Here is a 6,000-nt window from a genome sequence, read left to right on the forward strand (position 1 = left end):
CAGTCTTCCACCTTGGTGGAAATTAACTTCAGCCAGGAAAGCGAGTGGGTAGAACTGCATACTCCTTCACAACTTCAGTATGTCAGTCTTCTGTAAATGGCCAAAAAGGAGGTGTGTGAAGACACAGACCAATTCCCAATGTTTGTTTTTGCCTTCATGGGATATCTTAGCAGAGACCACCTGAGAACTGACACAGCTCATTTGACATGGTTTAAAATTAATGGTGCAGGATCAGTAGCTGGCAAGTCGCTGGTCTGCAGCAAAAACATTGGTCTGTCAATAGGAATTTGAAACTTGCTTCCATTTACACAGCAGTGTGTGTCTGAAATAATTTCTGAAAACTCTGCACAAACTGGTTACTGAATGTGAATATCCTGCAGTGAGCATGAACTGTATAAACTGAATATGTCCTGTGCTTTGCAGCAACTGAAGTGATCTGGAATTTCCACTTATCGGTTTGCTCAGGTGTATGGCTGAATTCCATTCATTGTTCATCTCCACTTTCACTATCTACTGCCCCAGTCACACTGTAAACCTGGAGTCAGTGTGAAGCTGTCTTTTACACCATAGTGATGGAAGACAAGGAGTATAACTCTGGCCATCTTTCTTCAATGTGTGGTTTGACATTGCTTAAGATTATCTGGAAAAGGCTGTCCTGCACCACAAGTGCTGTGTATTGGTTACAGTGCAACTATCCTATGAGCTCTCTGCAGTCACTATAAATGGTCACTGGGTTTCTGAGGCTGATGGCACAATACTCTGTACATGTATGAATATGTATATACAGAGTGCTGCCTTTCTCCAAGTCAACACAATAGTTATGATTTTCAGCTCACCTTGCTGTTAAATGCAGCTGTCACTACACCAATTGATGCAGTAGAACAGGATCCAGAAGTGTTCATCACTGTTGGGATATACAGCTGTCCATTGGACCTGCTGCATTGTCACAGGGCCATTACCAAACTTTTGAGCCTGATTTGGGGATAATGCAACAGAACCTCAAACTTGTTACTGTAGAGGTCGTCATCGGCTGTCCCTCGATTCGAGGATGACGTCTACTCAAGGTCGTGAGTTTCTGCCATGGGTCTTCAGGTCACTGAGCAGGCTGATTCTCGACCTGCAGATCTTTGGGCACATGGGGCAGGACGTCCCACCAGGTACTGAGACCTGGAGTGCAGGATTTGCTTCCCAGAGGTACAACACTAGTCTCATTACTTTTCCACTGTCACTCGCAAGATCTGGGACAATTTTTACATTGCATTTGAAGAGGAAAACCACATTTTTAATTAGTTTTCATTAAGATTATAATGTGATCTGCAAGATTATTTTAGTTTAGAATCTTTATAATGTGACTATTTTAAATTATAAAATCTACCATGAGTCATGATATTTAAAAACAAGCAATTCTATCTATAGAGACACCGCATTTGCTGAAGTTAATCAGGTTATTTTCCTCTTTTGTGCTTGGAGGTAAATAATTGTCTAAAAGAAAATTGGATCAGGAGTATCACATTCTCCTAACAGAATGTATGTGATATTCCTGTCCATTTAAGTTAATGGACAGTAAATTGGACAGGCTGTATAACTGGTATACAATCCTCCCTACCTGGTTTTACTTTCTGCTTCATTCAGGTGATTGTCATAGCACAAAATAAGAAAATTACCCCACTTATGTTCAAGTTTCTGGATTGTCAATGTCTCATAAATGTTTACTTTTTTATTAATTTTTACCTCTTGATTTGTGCACATCACTTACCAAGGTACCAGAACGTGCCATCTGGTATGTTTATATATATCGTTTTCCATTAAAGTTGACACATCTTCACAGAACACCTTTTACATGAACAAGCTATAAATGGGCAGAAGCTGGACATTGAGAACATGAAGCTCCGTAAAACCAATTATTAGCTGTCAGGTAAGTCTCATGAAATTGTATTCTGAGTACAGTGTAATTTTATTCATTACATATGCAAAATTGTACAAAATTACCATTACTCAACCAGTTTGCTTCAATAACAGTGCTATAATTACATGATTCTTTGTCAAAGAAAGTCAGACTTTTTAGTCTTCAGCCACTAATTTTCAGACCTTTTGATCTTTGGCCACTCTCACCCCTGCATTTGTTACTTGTTTTGTGAAATACTCTCCCTATTAGTGCTCAACTGCTGGATAACTGATTATATTTACATGTTTATACAGTGTCTGTGTGTCCAGATTTAACTGAGTTGTGATTTGTAACTAATGAATGATGTTTTGGCCATGACTTGTAGTCTGGTATCTTGGTGATTTGTCAAGAAAGTGTAGCTTTCCTGCTACTTTCAGGATTCCATTTAATCCAACCAGGGTGACTGGTCCCTGACCACAACAAACCAGTTGTTAAGTGTAGCAGATTTATTAAGTCATTTATATTCAGTGTAATGAAGTAGTGGAGTTTGCAAGTTCTCCCTGTGTCTGCGTGGGTTTTCTCCGGGTGCTCCGGTTTCCTCTCACAAGCCAAATGACTTGCAGGTTGGTAGGTAAATTGGCCATTGTAAATTGCCCCTAGTATAGGTAGGTGGTAGGGAAATATAGGGACAGGTGGGGATGTGGTAGGAATATGGGATTAGTGTAGGATTAGTATAAAATGGGTGGTTGATGGTTGGCACAGACTCGATGGGCCGAAGGGCATGTTTCAGTGCTGTATCTCCAAAACTAAAACTAAAATACTTAATAAAGACAATAGTCACAATCTGTTCCTCAGAACCTCGGCAGTTGCCCTCTGAGTGACTGTGGTGCCGTCTCTCTCTTGCTGTGTTCTGTTGACTGAAGATACTCTTCATTCTTGCTCTGGATTTTCTGTGTTGCTTCTCATGTTCAATAGCTGTTCTTTTACATCCTTTTTGGCCATCAGACCACCTTTCTAGTTTGCCCGATGGTTGGTCCAGGTCCTGTGAAGTCAGTTACTACCCTACTCTAATTGAGGCTTAATTGATAAAGCATTTTGCCAGTAATTGAGATAAAAACCTATGAAGAGTTCTATTCATTACGGTTGTTATCTCCTTGGACAGGATGAATTTGTACAGAAATTGATTCTTTTTAGCAAAGTTAATGAATGTGATCAGGGTCAGAAAACTTTTTCTGCTGACTGTGTCACAGTGAGTTACAAAGTCCGACTGATACTGAATTTCTTACAAGCTGAAGATTTAGTTTTTAAAGTTAATACTTTTAAATTAAAGCCCATTCTTTCTAGCATGATTCTTAATTCATTAATTCTAACTAAATCAAGGTCCATTGCTTTGTAATCATTGTTTCTTGATGGGTTATTGCTTAATACATTAATTTGATTAATGTAGTTGCTGATACAAGACACAAAAATAATTTCTTTGTTCATGTGTTAGTATTACAATGGCTTACTTGATATTGTTAGTTATTATAGAGGATACAGTTTGAAAATGGTCAAGTTAAGCTAAAATCTAGCTACCCAACCTACTTACAACTCCCCAGTTTGAGGGTGAAATATATGACAATATATTGACCCCTCACTACTTTTCAGTGACTATTACTTTCTTTTAGACGTAAGAGCTGGATTCCAGCTCAATTCAGTGTTCTTCAGCTGTCTTGAGGTAAGATTTCTCAAGTAACAGAGGACGGCTATTATTACAATTGTGACCATCGTTTGTATCAACGTGAACAGAATAGAAATAGTTCTGAGCCAGGGATGTTGACTTGTATTCACAACTGTTTCCCACCTATGTCTATTTCCCAGATTTCCAATTCATTTCTCTCATTGTTCATTATCTTGTTGCATCATAAACCAGTGCTTTTGGGATGTTGCATTATTTTAATTATGGATTATAAATCTAAGGATAGAGGGGGTATGGGGTGTCTCCACTGAATCATTGTCTTCAATGCTTCCTCCTGCATTCCAAAGTCGACTCTGATTTCAGTGATGTTATGAGTAGGTACAGGGAACATGATATCATTCCCTATCTGGGTGATCTTAGTGGGTTTTGAAACAATACACCAAGCAGTGAATTATGTTACAATATCCCCACCTCGAGGGCAAGGCATTTATGCCGACCCCTCAAATTAAATTCTTGTATACTTTGAACTTACATATTTACTCATTTCCAAGACATTTTGTGCAGTGATTATGTTTAATTGTGATCTTGTCTGGCACACCAGGTGCTTCAAGTAGCAAGTGTGGATCAGTAAGTATATTAGTGCCAATTACTGGGTTATAATCAATACATGTGAAATTATTCTAATCCAAAGGGGAATTTCCATGTTTAACCCTGTTTCCCACCAATGTGATAAATCCCCTACCCCTGGAATTTCCTTAGCTATAGTTTTATTTCCTTGCTGTAGTGTGTAATAACGGTGTTGGGAGGTGTTCACTTGACTTATTAATGTTGTTCAGGTTATAGGTAGTTCAGGGATGTGGTACCCAAATTTCGTGACATAAACCTCTGGATTTATGTTCAAGCTATCTTTTACTTGTAAGACCTGTTGGTCAGGCATCTCAATGGCGAGGTGGGTTTTCCCCCTATCACTGTGGTTTTGGTCGGTGCAATACAGTCGGTCTCAGGTTTGAACATTTAAGTTCCCGTGATGGTAATAGTCTTCTAAGGTGATAAAACAGGACTTCCCTTCTCGTACATAGGCCGTTCTAGTTCTCACATCTGATGAACCTGTAACTTCCACAGTGCAGTTCAGCCCCTTCCCATTCCAATTAAAAGCACATGTGTCTCTTTAATGATCATATAAATCATATGGGCAAATGAGGATATCCATGCTTGTTCTGTATCCTTGTAGGTTTCGTTCTATCCAAGTTAGTTCTTCCAACTGGATCAACTATTGGAGTGATGTCAGGAATCGATTAATGACACTTTCCCTCATAACCCCTATGTTTTCTGTTCTAAACAGAGGATTAGGCATGGTTCCATTCATAAGACTGGGCATGTGTACTACTAGTCCAATAGCTTCTGGTTCCCCACCTTGTAACATTTGTGCTTGACCGGGCGAACCTCAATCAGACTCCTAATTTTACAGAATTCTGCATCATCCTGATAACAGGATCATCCTGATAAATGTCTATTTGTTACCCAAGTGGGAAGATGTCCTTCATTGATAACTTCTCGGTTGTCTCTGAACCGTTCTACCAACCAATTCCCATATATGACACATACATCATTATGAGTTGCTTGGTCAGCGGCCTTTCTGTCCTCTCGGGTAATGTTATTAATCTTTCTCACATGATTTTCTGTCTCGTGTATAATGTCTCGTAAGTGCACGCCCATTGTCTGATCCTCTCCCAGCTCTTCATGTTCTATGCTATTTTCTTTACTGAGTATATTTATCAATTTCTCCTGTACCGTCCATAACTATCTGTGAAACTGCCAAGTCCAGAGAGTTAATCATTGAGGTGACTGTATTAAACCAGTAAATCCAGCATTTATCAAGCCTCTCTTTCACCTACTTCTTGTTTGATTCATTTCATTTCTAGTATTGTTCTCATGGAGGAATGCATTCTGTACATCCTCTACACTTGGGACAAGGTAGTCTTTTCCCAATCCCCGTCAAAAACCTGCTGTATCATCCCTTGAGTGAACTGTATTGTTTTATTGGGACACCATTCGGGCAATACTAAATCAGTTAAGTTTAAAATGACAGGGACCACTTCTGGTATTACCGAGTGATATACTGCTTTGTAGGTGGGGATAATTACAAGGCCAATTCCGGGTCCTGCCTCTAATTGAGGACATTGTCCCTGATCCCAAGCATCTGAGCTATCCTCCTTCTCATACAGTGTGAGCATTACACTGTAGAGGTACCCATCGGTCTTTGTGCATCTAGTTATTGCATCCTCGAATCTTATCCTGACTCTACATATTCCCCCGCAACCCCGCCCCCCCTTGCAGGTCATCCACCTGCAAAGCCAACTGTGTTGGGCAGGGGACATTGCCTGGATGGACGACAGTCGCCTGCCCAAGATAGTGTTGTATGGAGAACTGACCACGG

This window comes from Heterodontus francisci, chromosome 34, assembly GCF_036365525.1.
Source record: "Heterodontus francisci isolate sHetFra1 chromosome 34, sHetFra1.hap1, whole genome shotgun sequence".
In the NCBI taxonomy this organism is placed as follows: Eukaryota; Metazoa; Chordata; class Chondrichthyes; order Heterodontiformes; family Heterodontidae; genus Heterodontus; species Heterodontus francisci.